The sequence below is a fragment of the Loxodonta africana genome, chromosome 8 (assembly GCF_030014295.1).
Source record: "Loxodonta africana isolate mLoxAfr1 chromosome 8, mLoxAfr1.hap2, whole genome shotgun sequence".
Lineage (NCBI taxonomy): Eukaryota > Metazoa > Chordata > Mammalia > Proboscidea > Elephantidae > Loxodonta > Loxodonta africana.
Window position 1 is genome coordinate 58,350,067 of NC_087349.1, and position 20,895 is coordinate 58,370,961.

Below are 20,895 nucleotides of genomic sequence, written 5' to 3' on the forward strand. Positions count from 1 at the left end.
AGGTGGGGCTGGTGAAAGAGTGTTTGAGAATAAAGTCAAAATATGAGAAAAAACATAGGAACAGGAAAGTGCATGGCTTATATGAGCAATGGAAAGCATGAGAGGAACATCGCGTGTTTGTGTGTAATAGCAGATGAGTACAGGAGAATGGACTGAGGCTAGATCATAGAGAAACTTGAATTCCAGCTAAGCTGTTGAGATTTTATTCTCTAAAATAGGTGCCCTAAATGATTTTCTGTCTGGGGAATAATATGTTTATGCTTGGGAAGTAAGAATATAGCTCTTGAAGTGAAGTGAAGAATGAAATAGGAAAGAAAGACCAGTCAGAAGATGCACGAATGAGAACCTGGGAAGTGAAACCAGGGTAGTGAGAATGGAAAGAGGAGGATGTAGAATATTGTGGAAGTAGACTTGACTGGGCTAGCAACTGACTGCTTATAGAAAGTGGAGAGGTGAGAGTTAGAGGGGAGATTAGGTTTCTAACTTGGGTGATGTCCAAATTATTTTAGCATCTTTAGAGTTACACTCCCCTCCCCTAGGGGTCGATCAAAGTCTCTTTCTTGGTTTTCCCCTCCTAAATTCACTCATACTGTTGGACTGACTAGTGTCAGATCTCTCAGTCTAGGTTTTGCCTCACTGCCCACACCTTTGATTTGATGTTCGTACATAATGATTGTAATCATAAATGCAACCCTATTAAAAAGGCACTCTCCCACTGATGTTTCAGTACTGTTCATTAAGGGTAATACCTTTCCTACAGCTGGATGCAAACTTGGGTAGACTCCATACCTTTTCTGTTCCCTCTTAGGTAAGGGAGAGAATTTTAGTTGCTTTAAATGACTTGTCTCAATTCAATAAAGAGAATGTCCAGTCAAATAAAAAAACTCAAAATAGATTTAAAATTAAAACCTTCTTGCACCACCCCTTCCCAAACTGGGCCCCGCTCTGCTGTGGCTGTGGGCAGCTTCACTCCTAGAATTTCTCCTCCTCCTTCTCCAGTTTGTTAGACCAGTGGGGCAGGGAGTGGGGAGATACGGAGAATAAACAAGTGGGGGAGGAGACATAAGGGAGATGCAAAAGTTTTTACTTCTTTGCTACCACTGTAAGATGATTTTGTTCCATGTGAGCCTGACAGATATTGCATCTTTGGAAATCCTTGCCATCTCCAGGAGTGTCTCACCCGTAGTTCCCTTGATGCAGAAGAAAATTTCCCTATTCTAGCAGTTCACCTACTGTCTCTACAGCTTTTACCAATTCTATAGTTCATCTTGAATGTCTGTCTGCTAAGGGCTCACCACAGGCATGCCTATAGCACAGGCTCAAATAAAACTCACATGCTGGCTGACCCTCATCCAGTCTGTGGGGAGCACTGACACATTCTTGGTTCAGGCAGGTTCTGGGAGAACAGGCTGATCCCAAATCAGCAGCAATTTTCTACATGCTGCTCAACAGCATTGGGTCTGGGGCTCCTAAAGAGGCTATCCAGCTCATTTCAACCTCTAGATTTCCTGAGTAGAAATCAAACAACAGTGTGCTCTGTCTTCAGAAATACATAAACCCATTGCCATTGAGTCAATTCCGACCATAGCCACGCTATAGGACAGAGTGGAGCTGCGCCACAGTGTTTCCAAGATGCTTGAATGTTATGTTAAGGTGTTAAGATTTTATTCTCTAAAATCGGTGCCTTACATGATTGTCAGACTGGAGCGTAGCATGTTCACACTTGGTAAGTAAGAATATAGCTCTTGAAGCAGAGTGAAGAATGATTGCAAGGTTAGATCTTAGGAAAGCAGACTGCCACATCTTTCTCCCATGGAGTGGCTGGTAGGTTCAAATCACAGACTTTTCAGTTAGCAAACACTGAGTGATCCCCATGAACACTCTCTCACCATGTTGAGATGAAGAAATGGCATATACTACTCTTCCAGCTGCTCCTCAAGAGGTGGCACCAAAGTATAAAAGCAGCAATCTCCAGAGATCTCTTCCTTACCAAAATCCTCTGTATTTCTGCTCTCTTGACTATTTTTAACATTCAAAATTACCGAGGTATTTGGCAGAATCGTGGGACAAATCATTAGCTTAAACCTTTGAAAAATTCCCCATGATCTAGTACCTCCTTTGGAATGCAGCACCTATTATGTTTTCATATTTCAATTGAAACTTTCAATTTATCACTGAGTTCCATCACTCACTGTCCATTTGATTCCTGAGCCAGCCTTCACCACAGCCTTCCGGTCCCTGTTGGTCCATGGACTCCAGCCATTTCACTTTCAATCCATCTCTGGAGTCTCCTGATATCCATATCTGTTCCAGAGCCATGAGTCACTTCCTTGGCAAGAGGGTAAATGGGTAATTGATGAGAATAGAGCAGAGTGTTTCAATCTTGGCATTATTAACACTTTGGATTGAATGATTTTTTGTTGTAGCAAGCTGTCATTTGCTTTGCAGGATGTATAGCAGCACCCCTGACCTCTTCCCATTAGATACCAGTAGCACCCTCTTCCCAGCTGTGACAAGCAAAATGTCACCAGCCATTGCCAAATATCACCTGGGGCCCAGAATTACCTATAGTCAAAAAACACTGGAATAGAGGAAGAGGAGCAAGTTTAAGTTTTCATGTTTGTGGGGGAAAGTAATGAGTCTGGCTTTGTACAAGAGGCATTATCAACATGCCCTTCTGGAGTCGTTTGTGTTGGAAATCGAGATCTTTCATTCATGAGCAATGTCAGGGCTAGACTTGTGATTTGAGAGTCATTTGTATATGTTAATACCTGTATACTGTGGTTTTCCAAAAGAAAATGTTGAGGAAAACCTTTGCTTAAGGAATGGACAGTAGTAATTAGAGATAAGAGTAGAACCAGAAGGGTGTGATGAGACAATAACAAAGGGACAGAAAATGCTTCAAGAAGGAAAGGCTGGAAGATAGCATTCAGAGTTGCTGAGAGGTGAAGGAATACCTCTGTTCTGAGCCACTTTAGTGAAGCTCCAAGTAGGGCACATAGATCCTTTGGGTCAGTTCTCTGTCCCTATTGTGCCTGTGGAAGATCTAGTATTGGGTCTGGTATGTTGAGAGTATAAATAACTTGAAGACTGAGTTCTCAGGACTTGCCAGCAAATATTACCTCCATCATTCTGTACAGGAGCAACATGAAAATTCTCAGATATGAAGAAGTTCTTTCTTTAATAATAAAGCTCCTAGACTTCCATGATGGCATAATGTGTTACAGATAAAACATAGCGTTCTTCAGAATGGATTCCCTGAAGTCTGTCTATGTGAGAGCCCCATCTGACGTATCATTCCCTGGGATGGAATTGTTGACTGAACTATTTGACTGTTCAAAATAATCAGAAGACTCTGTAGTGTCTTATATTTGTAATATAATAGACAACCTATAACAGAACACTATACAAAGATGATAAAAATCAATAAGCTAAACATGAAGAATAGAAAAAGTAGGAATTAGAGTAGGATAAGTAATGGGTGATTTTGATCAAAGGTTCTCAAACTTTTTGTCCTCAAGACCGCTTTATACTCTTAAAAATTATTGTGACTCCGAAGAGCTTTTGTTTATGTGGCTAATACGTGCCTGTGTTTACCATATTGGTAATTAAAACTGAGAAAATTAGGAAGAAAATGTTTATTTGTTAATTTAAAAATAATAATAGACATGCTAAAATAAATAACGTATTTTTAACAAAAATAAGTATATATTCCAAAACAAAAAGTAGCAGAAAGGGGGTATTGTTTAACATTTTTGCAAATCTCTTTAATGTCTGGCTGATAGAAAACAGATGAATTCTCATATCTGTTTCTGTATTTAATCTTTTGTGATATCACACATCATGTATCCTCTGAAAAACTACATGGTACATTCCAGTTAGAATGAGAGTGGAAAAATTCAATTAATGTGTTAATATTATTTTGAAAGTAATTTTTATCTCTCAGACCTCCAGACAGGGACATGAAGGCCTCTCAGACCATACTTTGACAGTCAGCAGGTTTTTGAGATGGAGTTCCAAGAAATAGAACCGATGGGAAAAAAATTCCCCCATATACTGGGTCCTTGAATAAGTTTGGGTCATAGCAAGGGCCAGTTAAAATTCATGTTGTTGTTGTTGTTAGGTGCCATCGAGTTGGTTCTGACTCATAGCGACCCTACGCACAACAGAACGAAACACTGCCCGGTCCTGCGCCATCCTTACAATCGTCGTTATGCTTGAGCTCATTGTTGCAGCCACTGTGTCAATCCACCTTGTTGAGGGTCTTCCTCTTTTCCACTGACCCTGTACTCTGCCAAGCATGATGTCCTTCTCCAGGGACTGTTCTCTTCTGACAACATGTCCAAAGTATGTAAGATGCAGTCTTGCTATCCTTGCTTCTAAGGAGCATTCTGGTTGTACTTCTTCTAAGACAGATTTGTTCGTTCTTTTGGCAGTCCATGGTATATTCAATATTCTTCGCCAACACCACAATTCAGAGGCGTCAACTCTTCTTTGGTTTTCCTTATTCATTGTCCAGCTTTCATATGCATATGATGCGATTGAACGTACCTTGGCTTGGGTCAGGCGCACCTTAGTCTTCAGGGTGACATCTTTGCTCTCCAACAAAAGAGGTCCTTTGCAGCAGATTTGCCCAATGCAATGCGTCTTTTGATTTCTTGACTGCTGCTTCCATGGCTGTTGATTGTTGGTCCAAGTAAAATGAAATCCTTGACAACTTCAATCTTTTCTCCGTGTATCATGTTGTTGCTCATTGGTCCAGTTGTGAGGATTTTTGTTTTCTTTATGTTGAGGTGTAATCCATAATGAAGGCTGTGGTCTTTGATCTTCATTAGTAAGTGCTTCAAGTCCTCTTCACTTTCAGCAAGCAAGGTTGTGTCATCTGCACAACGCAGGTTGTTAATGAGTCTTCCTCCAATCTTGATGCCCCATTCTTCTTCATATAGTCTAGCTTCTCGTGTTATTTGTTCAGCATACAGATTAAATAGGTATGGTGAAAGAATATGACTCTGACACACACCTTTCCTGACTTTAAACCAATCAGTATCACCTCGTTCTGTCCGAACAACTACCTCTTGATCTATGTAAAGGTTCCTCATGAGCACAATTGAGTGTTCTGGAATTCCCATTCTTCTCAGTGTTTGTTATGATCCACACAGTCAAATGCCTTTGCATAATCAATAAAACACAGGTAAACATCCTTCTGGTATTCTCTGCTTTCAGCCAGGATCCATCTGACATCAGCAATGATATCCCTGGTTCCACATTCTCTTCTGAAACTGGCCTGAATTTCTGGCAGCTCCCTGTCAATATACTGCTGCAGCCGTTTTTGAATGATCTTCAGCAGAATTTTGCTTGCGTGTGATATTAATGATATTATTCTATAATTTCCACATTCAGTTGGATCACCTTTCTTGGGAATAAGCATAAATATGGATCTCTTCCAATCAGTTGGCTAGGAAGCTGTCTTCCATATTTCTTGGCATAGATGAGTGAGCACCTCCAGTGCTGCATCTGTTTGTTGAAACATATCAATTGATGTTCCATCAATTCCTGGAGCCTTGTTTTTGCCAATGCCTTCAGAGCAGCTTGGACTCCTTCCTTCAGTACCATTGGTTCCTGATCATATTCCACCTCTTGAAAAGGTTGAATGTCGACTAATTCTTTTTGGTATAATGACTCTGTGTATTCCTTCCATCTTCTTTTGATGTTTCCTGCATCATTTAATATTTTCCCCATGGAATCCTTCACTATTGCAACTTGAGGCTTCAAGTTTTTCTTCAGTTCTTTCAGCCTGAGAAACGCTGAGCGTGTTCTTCCCTTTTGGTTTTCCATCTCCAGTTCTTTACACATGTCATTTTAATACTTTATTTTGTCTTCTTGAGAGGCCCTTTGAAATCTTCTGTTCAGTTCTTTTGCTTCATCAATTCTTCCTTTTGCTTTAGCTGCTCAATGCTCAAAGCAAGTTTCAGAGACTCCTATGACATCCACCTTGGTCTTTTCTTTTTTTCCTGTCTTTTCAGTGACCTCTTGCTATCTTCATGAATGATGTCCTTAATGTCATTCCACAACTCATCTGGTCTCCATTCACTAGTGTTCGATGCGTCAAATCTATTCTTGAGATGGTCTCTAAATTCAGGTGGGATATACTCAAGTTCATATTTTGGCTCTCGTGGACTTGCTCTTATTTTCTTCAGTTTCAGCTGGAACTTGCATATGAGCAATTGATGGTCTGTTCCACAGTCGGCCCCTGGCCTTGTTCTGCCTGATGATATTGAGCTTTTCCATCGTCTCTTTCCACAGATGTAGTTAATTTAATTTCTGTGTGTTCCATCTGGCGAGGTCCATGTGTATAAAAAAAAAAACTTTTTTTTTTTTTTTTAAAATGTGTATAGTCGCCGTTTATGTTGGTGAAAGAAGGTAATTGCAATGAAGAAGTTGTTGGTCTTGCAAAATCCATATTCATTGCCAAAAGCTGATAAATTTCAGATGCCTTCAATTGGTTATTATAATTTTCCTAAAGGTTAATATTTGAGGGGAAGGCTAAGTTTTCTTTTATTTTTCTATCAACACAGTTCAGTTCTGAATTTGACAAAAAAAGGAACTTTCCTACATTATTTTTGGAATCAGATTTTTAAATTCATTAGTTAAAAAATACAAATAGATTTAAACATGATTCTTAACATTTTTATTTGCAGTATTAATTTGGGCCAGGTAATACACAGAAAAGAAAATCTTTGGTGAGTAAAAATCAGACACCGAATATTGCTGTCTCAGCTAAATTGTTAATCATAAGGCATGGAGGTAGTATTTGCTGGCAGGTCAGGAGAACTCAGCCTAATACATGTGCTACGGAAATATCTACATGAGTTTAAAAGCCTGTAGGGTGTTTATTTGTTTATTTATGATAAAACTCCTTCACTACGTATGTTTCTCATTTGGCTGTAGGATTGTTCTAAGAAAGAATAATGCTGATTAACATCATGGACTATAAGGCAGATTTCTTGTGTTCAAATTTTTGCTTTAAACTCTCTCTGTGTCTTTTGTCTTAGTTTCCTCATCTGTAAAATTGGGCTTGTAATGGTATCAGTTTCTTGGGGTTGTTATAGGGTTTAAAAGATATGATAGAGGCAAAGCTCAGAGCATAATGCCTGGAGTGGAATTAGTGATCTTTATCAGCTATTTTAAAGTTCTTCTTATGAATTATAGCAGTGTGAATAGTATACATGCTAGCTGATGGAATAGGTTTTAAAAACAGTATCTTTAAGTGTGTAAGTCATCCCTCAACGTAGAGTTCAATCTCTAAAAATCAGACTCTGTTTGTACCATCAATTAAGAAAGCTTCTTCAAAATTCTTGATCTATAAATGAAATGTTTGCTGGTACAGGCTAACTGAAACTCATGAAATAGACTAGGAAAAAAAAAGTTACTTGGGACTACAGTTTTGAATTTTAAAATTAGTTTATTTCAAATTCTTGTTAGAGCTCAGAATTTCTTGCTTAGTCACATAGGAAGTGGCAGATGATTCTAGAGTACCTGAGCAACATGTAGGATTGCTTCTTTCTTTGTGTGATTGTCAGCTTCCAAAATCCTTTACCCCCAACCCCCAACAATACTTGAAAGCTCTGGAATAGGAAGAGTTAAAACAGGTAGTGAGTTTAGCCCCTTGCACAGTGGTTGACAAAAGTAGGATATTTTGACCTTAATGTTTTAACCCCGAGGGTGTTTTGACTCTTTGTTCTATGAAGACGATGATCATCCAACAGCAAAGAAACTTAGAACTTGACTTATAAAGTAGTTGGAAGGACGCAGAATCATTGGTTTAGAAATTCCAGACACATAGTAGGTATTTGCTAAATAATTAATGTTGTGTATATAATGTATTGGATAAAAAGTCAAATGCACAGAAGAAATTATTCAGCAAATATTGAAACACATTTCTTAAGGATATGACATATTTGATAATTCCTACAAATCAACAAGGAACAGATTATTCTGGCAAAATACATTGCCTTTCAAAAATGAAATGGCTATTTTTGAGGCAAAGAAGCAATGTTACATATAAACAACGGGTTTTGTGGCTTTTCACAAAACCCATTGCTGTCAAGTTGATTCTACTCATAGCAACCCTCTAGGACAGAGTAGAACTGCCACAAAGTGTTTCCAAGGATCAGCTGGTGGATTTGAACTGCCCAACTTTTGGTTAGCAGTTGAGCCTTGACTTTATCTGCTGGGTCTGGTGGCAGCACTCTTCCTTTCTACACTGCACAGTTTACATTACAGCTTAAACATTTTTTTCACATACAGCATATTTTACTTCTCTGTTATGAATAAGAGAAATATTGCTAATTTCCTTTTAATTTTATATTTTAAGGATATTGTTCCACTGTATATTTATGAACAAAATGGACTGTTTCAGGGCCCAATTCACTGGATATATTTTATACTTAGCTCATAACTGGCATTCTCTTGGCACATTGTTGTCATTGTCCATTGTAGGGAATGAAAAATTCTACATGCAATTTCCATTTGCAGATATACATATGTCTTTAATCTTTCTCTTGGCACCACAGAGGTAAATATGTTTAATATGACAGTTGAGAGGTACATGTATTTTTTTTTTCTTCTGAACAATTTTATTGAGCAAAATAAGATAAAAGATTACATGTTTACCTTTAGGAATGTAAAGATCTAATTATTCAAATAGTTTTTATTATAAAACTAAACTCTGAAGGTGTCTACAGAGTTGGCTTTTAATTTTTTAATTATTTTTTATTTTTCTGTCTTTAAATCAGTAGTTTAACAAGGATTAGAAAAGGCAAAACTCTGTTCAGTGTTTCTGACAAAGTAGAAAGGGTGAAAACATAAATAAGGCTTTAATTTGGCAAAATATAATACAATGCCTTCTGTTATCCTTGAATGAACAGTTACCCAATTACTTCACTCTAGTATCTGGTAGCGTTCTTAGTCCTTTGTGAGCTGTTGATTTACTTCCTGAAGCAACTGCTGTAACTGAGTTATAGTCTGATTCAGACTTACAGACATTGTCTCTTTCTCAGAAGATGATTCTAAGGAAACATCACTACTCTCAATAACAGCAGCATCTCCAGCAGCTTTTACAATTTTTGACTGGATGAGATCCAATGATTGTTGGGCCTTATGCAGGTCACCAGCTACCTTCTGTCTTTCACTTTGTTCAGTTCTACGTTTTGTGAGCATTTCGTTTAACTGTGCCTTCAACAAATTTACCTCTTCATTCTGTCTTACTGCTTCAGAATATGAATCATCAAGTTTTTTCTGCAATTCAGTCAACAGGTCTTTCAGCTCTCTGACTTCCGTAACATAAGCAGATTGTTCAATTTTTGCCTTCTCCAGTTCCATTTCCAAATGCTCTCGTTCTCCTCTCAGATCTTCAATACCTTTATTTTCTCTTCTTAATCGCTCTAGCTCTTATTCTGAAGATGTGAATGATGACTGCAACTGATTAATGGTCTTTGTGAGTCATCCACCTTAACTTTCCATTCATTTTCTTCTTGCTCTACACTTCTCTGTAGCTTCTGTAAAATTCCTTCTGTTTCTGCAAAGAGAGATTTCTATTTTTCACGCTCTAGCTGTAACAATGCGTACATTTCATCAGCTTCTTTCAGCCTGTGCTCTAGAACCATAACGTCCTCTGAACCTGAAGTTTCAGCCGTACATTCTTTTGCCTTCTATTCAAATCCATGCAACCATTCACTAGAACTCAAATTGGAAGGGACAGACACCTTCGGAAATCATTTTTTCAGAACTTCTTTAGCCTCCATCTCCACAGCTTCCAGATGTTGCTGTCTTTCATTGTTTTTCTTCCTCTGCTGTCCGACAGCACTCTTCAAAGAATCTAACTCACTCTGGAGATCAGTTATTTCTCTCTTTCTGATATTACTTTTAACAGTTCTTCATGAGGAGGAAAAGAAGATGCCTATCGGTAATTCTGATGCTTTGGCTGTTCAATTTGGGATTTAAACAACTTGTTTTTATCTTGTACCTCCTGTAGCAGCTTAGTTTTGCCAGAAAGATCACTCTCCGTCTCTTTTAACACAGCTTCTACTTTCTTCATTTCATTTTCATTTTCTTTCAATACAGTCTCAAGTTCTGTAAATTGTGATGCAGAACATGCCTCTTTCAAGTTATGCTGTGCTGCCTCCTGAACACGAGCTTTTAAACATTTATTTTCTTCTTGAAGATCCTGTAACCATTTCCCTCTATTTGCTAGATCTCGCTCCGTCTCTTCGAAAACCGCCTTCATGGTATTCATCTGTTCCTCCTTTCCTTTTAATAAGTTCTGTAGTTCCTGAACTTGAGAAGGAGCTGCCTGAAGCAACTGCTGTGACTGTGTTATAGTCTGATTTAGGCTTTCAAGCTGGATATTTCCTATTTCTTCTTTTAGAGCCTCTATTTCCTGTTTCAAATCCTGAACAATTTTTTCCCTATTAGCAACTTTGAGAAGTTCAGCTTCCAGAAGCTCTTCCACAGACCTGATCTTTCCATCTTTCTCATGGATCACTTTCGTAAATTCTTCAACCAGAGATGGAAAAGAAACCTGATCATTTTGCTTAGCCTTTAAGTCTTGAACTTCCTTTGTCAGAGATGAGGTCTCTGTTCCTAATGCCTTTAATTCATCCTGTTTAGCGGCCATCTGAATATGTCCAGTTTCAAGTGATTCTTCTACAGTCTTTAACGTCTCATCTTTTTCTTGAATGCATTTTTCCATTTGTTCCACAACATCTTTATTAGGCTGTTCAGAAACAAGAGTTTGTAGCTTCTGTACTTCTAATTTTAATGATTTGTTTTGGGCATTGAAAATCTTAAATTCTTCCATTTTGTTTGAAACTTCACACTATAGCTGCTCTTCAAGCAATCTTATTTTATCTTCCTTGACATGAACACTTTTTTGTATCTTCTCCAGTTCATGTGCGGCAGCAGCCTGTTCATTTGTCAGGGCCTGTAATTTTTGCACTGCAGCTTTTAAGAAAGAACTCACATTCTGCACACTCTTAAGTTCCTCCTCTTTGCTTGTTAAATGATCATGCTCATTTGCTAAAGAATCTTCAGTCTGTTTTATCTGCTTATCCTTTTCTGCAATCACTTTATGTAATTCTTCTAGACCTGAAGCAGAGGTCTGGGCTGCTATCTGAGAATGGAATTGCTGAATTTGAGCTTTCAAAGCTTCATTCTGCCCCAAAATATCCTGAACTTGCATTTGTAAAGATTCTTCTTTGTTCACCCTTTTGTACTCCGATTCCATTAACTGCACTAGTCTTCGCTCCAACTGCTGTTCTGATACCAAGGTATGGGTAAGCTTACTATGCAGGCTCTGTACTTCATTTTCTTTGGCCACAAATTTACTCTGTAAATCTTGCTGTGCTGCCTCATGTTCTGCTGTTCTCTTCCTGATACAGCTCTGGACTTCTTCCCACCTTCCCTCAGCTTCTTGTAGTTGAGCCTTCAACTGAGTAACTGCTTGCTCTGCATTCTTCTTTCTTTTCTCAGTCAGCTCATTCACCAACCTGGCATAATCCTAGCACAGTTTACTTAGTTCAGCAGACTGCTTGCTTCCCAGTTGGTTGGTAGTGTTGCTGACAGCATCTCTCAGTATACCATTTTCCTGCTTCACATGAGCTATCTCTGCCTCCATCTTCTCACGAACTTGCTGAAACTTCATCTGCATCTGTTGAGTCTCTTGGTAACTGACAGGCATTTTGTTTTGGAATACATTATGTTCCTTTTCCAATGCTCCAATCCGATCTTCCAACCTTGCTATAACCACACTGCTTCTTTCTTTCTCTGTCATCATTTCCTGGGTTAACTACTTACACCGATCCTTCGTAGCAGCAGCATCTGCCTTCACTGCAGCAGGTAACTTCTCTTTTTCTTGAAGTAGATGTATAAGTACAGTTAATTCCCCTTTACTAGACTTCCTTAAAGCATCTTGTATCGCACCAGACTTCTCCTTTTGCAGGTCTACAACACAAAGGGCTTCATGTTCAGAAAACATCCTGGTCTTCAAGGACAGAAGAAAATCTTTAAATTTCACTTCAGCATTTTCTTTGTCAGTTTCAGTCTTCAGTTTTTTACACCCAGTTTTCTGAATCCCTTCTACCTGGTCAGGTTTAATCAGATCAACCACCTCTCTCTTATCTACCACAGGATTTGAATCAGCATTATCCACCAAAGGAATATAAGTAGTTGCGTGAATAAGGGGTTCATCTACGTTTTCTGTCTTTTGTTTATTTGATGAGACTTTCTTCTTTCCCAATCCACTTTCCTGTTTGGTCTCTTGGTAGAGGGGTAATAATTCTTGCTTTTTCGAAGGTGCCACAAGAGTTTCCAGCTTTTTATCCTGGTCATCGCTTTTTAGACTTCTTCTGCCCTGGATTTTTCTTTGAGGCAGCTACTTCATTCAGATGGAGGAGTTGGCTGTAAATAGTAACTGGGACAGGCTCTACTTTTTTTGCCAGGAATCTTGGATACATCACTTTCTTTGGTGACCTGCTCTTCAAGTACAGGCGTGTGTTTCTTTTCCTTTTTTCTTTCCCTAACACTACTTGGTGACAACCACATTCAAAGGAACAGATACAACTTGCTCATCTTCTACATCCAAGTTATCAGATAATTTAAAGTTTTGGGGTATAATCTCAGAATCAGATTCATGGAGATTCCCATTCTGGATGTCTTTTTTTTTCTTTTCTGCCTTCTTATCTGTTTTTGCAGGAATAAGCTTTTGTTCTCTTTTCTGTTTTGCAAAAACGTCATCATATAATGTTTCTTTCATGAAAAGCCGGAAGAGCAAAATTGCTGCAATAACTATTGAAGGAATAAGGACAATGAAATATGTTGACTCATAAAACCCCATGGTGCTTTTTTGTTAATGTGATCCTACAAAACAGGGGGGTGGGGGTGCCAGAAAAGGAATGAGCGCCTGAGAGCAGGTTTCCTGAGTATCCAAGGGAGCACCGAGGACTGAAATTCTAGTGTAGAGTAAGCGTGGCCCAGCTCCGGCCCAGGGACACCGTCGGGGACCCACTCCCTCAGTCCACCGGCGCAGAAAGCTGTCATCCTCCCTCCCTCGCGGGGACCCTCAGGCCCAGCTAAAGATAGGCATCTGGGTCACCCCGGGGCCCTCTCCCACCAACCTCGCCCTCGGAAGACGTCTCCGGGGGGTCCTGCGACGCTTTCCGAGGCGCCGTAGTGGAGCAGAGCCCGGGGTGGCCCCTCAGGTCCCACGCACCGCGGTGTCCCATCAGAGCAAAAACCCTGCGGAGAGCCTGAGGCCTACCCGGCAAGTGGTGTCCAGGTCCTCCAGACATATTTTGAAAGATTTAAACAGAGTAGAAAGAATGATGAGCTAATACATAAAAAAAATAATTTTGGGGAAATTATACTTAGTAAACATCAATCAAGCACCAACAAGTTTGTAAAGATAGGTTTCTGTGGCTTCAAGTACTGTGTACCCAGACCTCAAAATGTCTGAAATTATGACATGAGTAGAATAAGTATTACAATTACCAGCCACTTAGCTACTGTTCTGGTAAGACAATAGCTAACAAATTAGGGTCAAGATAGGACGTGTATAGAACATAAGAATCATATATAAAACTTGGAAGCTTATTTTATAATAATATCAAATTTTACAGGAACAGCAAAGGTAACATACAACTTAGTAAATTTACATGTTACTGCTTGGGAGAATGGAGTAGTAGATAATTAGTGGGCCAGCACGAGGGCCCATTTCTTTCACATCTGCAAAAGCATATGGAGAAGCCAAGATGCACTTAGAGGAGCTCGCCTCTGTGGGAATTCTCCCAGAATTCATTGGCTTCATATTTTCCTTAAAGAGTGGATAAAGCCATCTACAATATTAGTAGTATAAAGAAGGTACCACCTCTCCTGATTTCCATGTAGGCAGATTTAGAATCCAGGTAGAAAGAAAGGTTGTAATATTGAACCATTTGTTAGTAATCTTTCAAGCTAAAAGAAGAGAATGGAATTCATTATCTGTCATTGAGGATGGGGTATAAATTAGGGATAAATCACATGAAAAGAATAAATTAGAACATTACCAAATGCTAAGTCAGAGCAACCTGTGGGACAAGAAACAGATGTGTTGAAGCTTCCATGCCTGAAATTGAATTCTGGGTCCACTTTTTTACTAGCTGCCTAACTTTGGTTGAGTAACTTAGACTATCCATGTCCTTAGTTTTTCATTTTTACAAAATGTGCATTATAATCACTTCCAAGTAGAATTATTGTGGCAACTAGATGAAATCATGTATATAAGCTGTCTAAAATAATGTCTAAATCATACTAGGGGCTCAATAAATGGTCTTTATTATGGGAAAGGTTGGAGCCCTGGTGAAGGATTGTTAAGAGCTCGGCTGCTAACCAAAAGGTCAGCAGTTCAAATCCAGCAGCCGATCCCTGGAAACCCAATGGGGCAGCCCTACTCTGTCCAATAGGGTCACTATGAGTTGGAATTGACTTGAGGACAACAGGTTTGGTTTTTAGTTTGGATTATGGGAAAGGTTAGCAGATGTTAGTATCCCTCAAAAAAATCATTCGGCTAGGAATATAACAACAGCTCAGTCTCAGTCTCTTCCTTCAAGTAGCTTATAGGCCACACTAGGTGTAGATAGTCCTAAAAATGAATAAATACATGAAACTACAAAACAGGAGTGGTAAGTTTTACCTGAAGGCTTAGGGAAAAACAAAGTCTTCACCAAAATGGTAATGCTTGAATTTAGTGTTGAAAGATGTTTATTAAACAGGCTTTAGAGATCAGAATCCACTCCATGGCAAAGAATTTGGGTTTAGAGTGTGTGATGGTAGTAATCCAGGCAGAAAGAGCATAATAATCAAAGGCAAGTTCAAGAAACTGCACGTAGTTTAGTATTGCTGAATGAAGATGTGACTTGATAAAAGGTCTAAGAATGAAAAGTTAGACAGGTACCAGATCATTTAGGGTCTTACATTTCATGTTGAAGAGTTTAAACTTCATCCTGGAGGGCTTCAATTGGGGAAGTGACATGATCATATTTCACTGGAAAAATATTTATGCTGGTGGCAGTGTGAGATATATATTAGAGAGGAACAAGAATAGAGGCAGGTAGAGTAGTTAGAAGACTAATGTATTTGTCTAGTTGACATATAATGGTGGTCTAAGCACATTATGGTATATAAGAGAAATAGAAGGAAGAATCAGCAGATTTTGATCACAGTTTGAAATATGGGGTAAAGGAAAGGAATTTCAGGTACATTTTTAAGATCAGTGTCATTGAATAAGAGAAGTGAGAGTTCCAAAAAAAAAAAAAAAAAGAACCCATTGCCGTTGAGTGGATTCCAATTTATAGCAACCCTGTAGGACAGAGTAAAAGGAGGAATCAATCATGTCAAGTGTTAAGACCATTGCCCTTCAGTCAGTTATGACTCATAGTGACCCTATAGGATAGGGTACCATAGGGTTTCCAAGCTTGAAAAACCATTATGGAAGCAGACTGCCATACCTTTCTCCTAGAGAGTGGCTGGTGGATTCGAACTACCAACCTTTTGGTTTGCAGCTGAGGGATTAACCACTGTGCCACCATGCCTCCAAGTGTTAAAAAAAAAGGTCAGATATAATGAAAACTGAGGAAAAATAATTAGGCTTTGTAACTAGGCTATACACACATAAACATACATGTAGATATTGTATATGGATGAAGGTCTGGGAAGATTAATGGTAATTATAATAATAGTTGTGGCAGGTAAGACTATAGAAAACTTTCACTTCCTACATTTAGAGTAAATTATAATTATTACTTAAAAAGCAGGCAAGAATGTGGAATTCAAAAAAAGAATAAATTAATGTGCTTTTATTTGTTTGTTTTTAAAGCACTGGAGTGAAGAGATTGACTATCTCTTAAAGTAAAACTAATGTGGTCCAAATTTGGGTCAATTTAGACCCAGAATTTTCTTAAACATACAGAAATTTACTTAGTGTATTTTCACTGCATGCCATTTTATCAGAGACTTCATGATGACAGCGTCGAAACTTAATTTTTAGTTTTAAATTATTTAATGAAATTAAAAATAATCAATTTTACATTAATATAGCAATAAAATTACACATTTAATGCAAGGGATGAAAGGTTATTGGGGGCATTTACCTGAGCTGTTTTAGTGCCATGATGGGCTGTAGGGACCTGTGTGGAGTGAATGGGCAGTGAAGAACTTGAGGATAACACCAGATTGGGGATGACTGGGGTTTATGTATTTGTTTTAACACAGGGAAGAGCCAAATGTGCATACACACTGTGGAGAAGGAGCCGTGAAGAGGGGATATTTGAAAAGACAGAGGAGAGAGGGTATAATATATGCAGCGAATTCTGTTCCAGACGAGATGGGGGACAGCAGATGGGATCATGGTCATAGGTGTAGGGATTGGCCTGAAACAAGACCAAGGGACATTTTAGCCTCTGAGACTTTAAAGTACCAGTGAAATGAGACCCTGACGCTTGTCAGGGAGATGTAGGTTCTGGTATTGTTGGGAAATAGAACACACAGCTCTGTCTTCTAACTGTTTTTACGTGCATTTAAACTATTTTAGGCACATTTAACTACTGAGCGCGAAGCATTTGAATCAGCTCATTTTAAGATTCCGTTTCATGCAATCTTAGCTGAAGTAGATATAGTTAGATTTTGGTGACTAATGTTATCTTTCTGACCCTGTCCAGTGCTTAAAATAAATGTCCTCTTGTCTCTCTCATTATTTTATAAATGACGTAATTCTTTCTAGTTAACAGGATAATAGAATTCTTCCTCCAGTTTTTACTATCTCACTCTTCTTCTGCTTGTTCATCTATCACAACTGTGATGTTTAAATTGCTGTACTTCTTGCGCAAAATTTCACAGAAACAATCAAACAAACAGGAAAAAAAAAACTCACAGCATATTTGGGTGAATCTCATTCAGTATGGAATCACATCTTCTTTCTATTTAACAAAATCTCCCTCTTTGTAAGGAGACTACAAGAGTGGTTTGGAGTAGGGGATCAGCAGTGGGCCAATTCCAGGCCACTGCCTGATTTTTGTACATAAGATACACGAACTAGGGGTGGAATTTACCTTTTTAAATGGTTGAAAAAAAACAAAAAAAGAATTTTCAAGAGCTGTAAAAATTATATGAAATTAAAATTTTAGTGTCTATAAGTAAAGTTGTATTGAAACACAGCTACAGTCATCCATTTATGTATTGTCTATGGCTACTCTTCCTACAATGTCAGAACTGAGCATTTATGGCAGAAACTTGTATTACTTGCAAAGGCTAAAATATTGACTATCTGACCCTTTACAGAAAAAGTTTGCTGATCCCTGGTTTGGAGGATGGTCCCTGTATATATTATTTTGCTATATACTTAGCCTTTTTTCTTCTTACTCTTTAGTGGACTTAAGGTAAAGGAGCAAAGTTTTGACACTATTTAAAAATGTTTGGCATATTAACATGCTTGATAAACCGTTTTGTGGTTCAGATGCTATCCCTCACATTAAAAAACAAAAAAAAACAACAACAAAAAAAAACCCAGTGCTGTCGAGTCAAAAAGTGTTCGGTTAATATTTATTGAGTTCCTATGCAGCTATTTGCTAGATATCATGAATATAATGGAATCCCTGAGTAGCACAAACAGGTAAGTGCTTGACTATTAGCTAGAAGGTTGGCAGTTCAAACCCACCCAGAGGCACCTCAGAAGACAGTCCTGGTGATCTGCTTCTGAAAGATCACAGCCGTCAAAACTTTATAGAGCAGTTCTGCTCTGCACACATGGGGTTGCCATGAGTTGAAATCGACTCCATGGCAACTAATAACAAGGAATGTGATGCTGAGTCAGGTAAATAAGTATAGTATAGTATACTACTTGACTCTGGAGTCAGACAGTGTCAGTTAAAATTCTAGCTTTCTTTCATGCTGTGTAAATTTAGACAAGCTTCTTTGGTTTCTCTATCTGTAAAATGGGATATTATCCTTACTTATCTCAGAGCTCTCTTTTAATCCTCCAATGAGATAATCCATGTAGTGAAAGTATACGGGACATAAAAAAACCAGACCCTTTGCCGCCAAGTAGATTCTAATTCATAGAGACCCTATAGGACAGAGTAGAACTGCCCCATAGGCTTTGAAAGGAGTGGCCCGTGCTGACCTCCCAAACTGTGCGAGCAGACACAGTGCAACAGAGGCCTTCCTGGCCAGCTGCTCCTCCCCCAGTCACTGCATGATTCACATTGGTTAAACCCTTCTATGCCCACCAGGGAGCTGATGGTTCCTGACCCGCTGGAGGAACAGGCCAGAGGCACAGCCCCTGACCTCTGTCTATGAAAGGCAAACCTTTGAACCCCAGGTTACAGACTGTGCAGATTGCAGCTGCCTCACCCATCTTGGGAAGGCAGCTGTTGCTCCATAACCTCCCCTGGAGTTCCCGTCCTACAGTCCACGCCTATGAAGTCCCTCCCCAGAAGATGGTGGCTGTGCCTTAACATGTATGCTTCAGAGCTCTTGCCATCCAATGGGCAGAAGATGCTGGAGCCCCTGCCCTCTTGAATCCTTTCTGAAGGTCAAGTGGAAATCAATCCAAGGATGCCCAGTGGCTTTGAGGACAGCCAGAAGAGGGCCCCCATAAGATTTTAATATAATAGGCTTCACTGGAGTTGGTTGCAACTAATAACTTAGGATTCTGTGTAAGTAGGCTTTGTATCCCCAGAAACTGCCTGTATATAATATGATATTCACTGCCCAAGTCATATTAAGTCCTATTTCACAGAACATACAGTGCATGTAGAGCGAGGCATGACTATGTTTTGGATTTAGTAATATATTACCTAATGCGGGAAACCCTGGTGGCGTAGTGGTTAAGTGCTATGGCTGCTAACCAAGAGGTTGGAAGTTCAAATCTGCCAGGTGCTCCTTGGAAACTCTACGGGGCAGTTCTCCTCTGTCCTATAGGGTCACTATGAGTCGGAATCGACTCGATGGCAGTGGGATATGCAGGAAACCCTGGTGGCATAGTGGTTAAGTGCTTTGGCTGCTAACCAAAAGGTCAGCAGTTCGAATCCACCAGATGCTCCTTGGAAACTCTATAGGGCAGTTCTACGCTGTTCTATAGGGTTGCTATGAGTTGGAATCAACTCGATGGCAATGGGTTTGGTTTTTGGTTTTTTACCTAAGGCAGCATGAAAAATTACACCAACACTTAGAAGTTTAAAAACATTTTTTATCTCATAGTTTACACGGGTCAGGAATTGGTATGGCTTAGCTGGGTCCTCTGCTTCATGATCTCCTGCAGGTTTGAATCAAGGTGTTGGCTATAGTCATCTCAGTGCCAGATTTAGGAAGATCTACTTCCAAATTCCTTCATGTGACTGATGGCAGTAACTGGTTCCTAACAGACTATTGGATGGAGGCTCAGTTCCTTGCCACACTGGCATTTCCAACAAGGTAGCTTGTTTCATCCAAGTAAGCCAAGAAGGCAATAGAGAGAATCCAGCGAGAGAGAAGTTGTGGTCTTTTATAACCTAATGATGGAAATGACAATCCATTTTTTGCTGTACTCTATTCATTAGAAGGAAATTACTAGGTCCAGTACACACTCAAGGGGAGAGGGTTATGGAAGAGCATGGATACCAGGAGGTAGGAATCATCGAGGGCTTTTTTTTTTCTTTTTTTCTTTCTTTTTGTTGTGTAACTGTTCTCACCCTCCTTTTCTGATTTGTTTCTCCCCCATTAAAGTAAATTTACTGCCCCCTAAGCTTCCTATCTAATCTCTCTAGTTGCTTTTGTCAATTTGATACCATATAGATAGTTCTTAAAAGATCATAATGCTTAAGGCAGACATTTTTAATGAGTTAAGTTAAACTATTGTTTGGTTTTAAGAAGAATTCAGGGAATATTTTTCGTTTAAGGTTTAAAGATTATCTCAGGGCAATACTTTCAGGGGTTCATCCAACTTTCATGGCTCCAAGAAGTCTATAAGAATTTGAAATTCTGCTCTATATTCCCACCCCTTTTTTATTGTACTTTAAATGAAGGTTTACAGAACAAACTAGCTTCTCATTAAACAACTAATATACATATTGTTTGTGACATTGATTGTCAACCCCAGTGACATGTCAACTTTCTCCCCTTCTCAACATTAGGTTCCCCATTACCAGCTTTCCTGTCACCTCTTGCCTTCTTGTCCTTGCCCCTGGGCTGGTGTCCCCATTTAGTCTCATTTTGTTTTATGGGCCTGTCTAGTCTTTGACTGAAGGTTGAATCGCAGGAGTAACCTCATTACTGAGCTAAAAGGGTGTCTGGGGTCCATACTTTCAGGGTTTCTCCGCTCTTTGTCAGAACAGTAAGTCTGTTCTTCTTTTTTTGAGTTAGAATTTTGTTCTACGTTTTTCTCCAGCTCTGTCCAGGACCCTCTATTGTGATTCCTGTCAGAGCAGTTGATGGTGGTAACCGGGCACCATCTAGTTGCGTTGGACTCAGTCTAGTGGACGCTGTGGTAGTTGTGGTCCATTAGTCCTTTGGACTAATATTTCCCTTGTGTTTTTGTCTTTGATTTTCTTCATTCTCTATTGCCCCAGACAGGGTGAGACCAGTGGAGTAGCTTAGATGGCCGCTTATAAGCTTTTAAGACGCCAGACACTACACACCACACCAAAGTAACATGTAGAACAATTTCCTTATTAACTATGTTATGCCAGTTGAGCTAGGTGTTCCCCAAGATCATGGTCCCCACAGCCTTGAGGGCCATCTTCGAAAGCTGCTGACTATAAGTAGCTGTACAATAACCTTTTATTTTTCTCATACAAAAATTTATATACACCTTGCTTTATACTCCTAATT

The 20,895-nt window shown here is 39.2% G+C and overlaps 1 long non-coding RNA gene and 1 pseudogene across 1 annotated transcript in view; one reads left to right on the forward strand and one right to left on the reverse strand.

The window, feature by feature from the left end:
- The window catches only part of LOC111749730 (uncharacterized), a 249,134-nt gene that overhangs the window by 193,303 nt on the left and 34,936 nt on the right, over positions 1-20,895 (forward strand). The window lies entirely within an intron of this gene.
- LOC100659518 (kinectin-like) lies at positions 8,941-12,910 on the reverse strand (annotated as a pseudogene).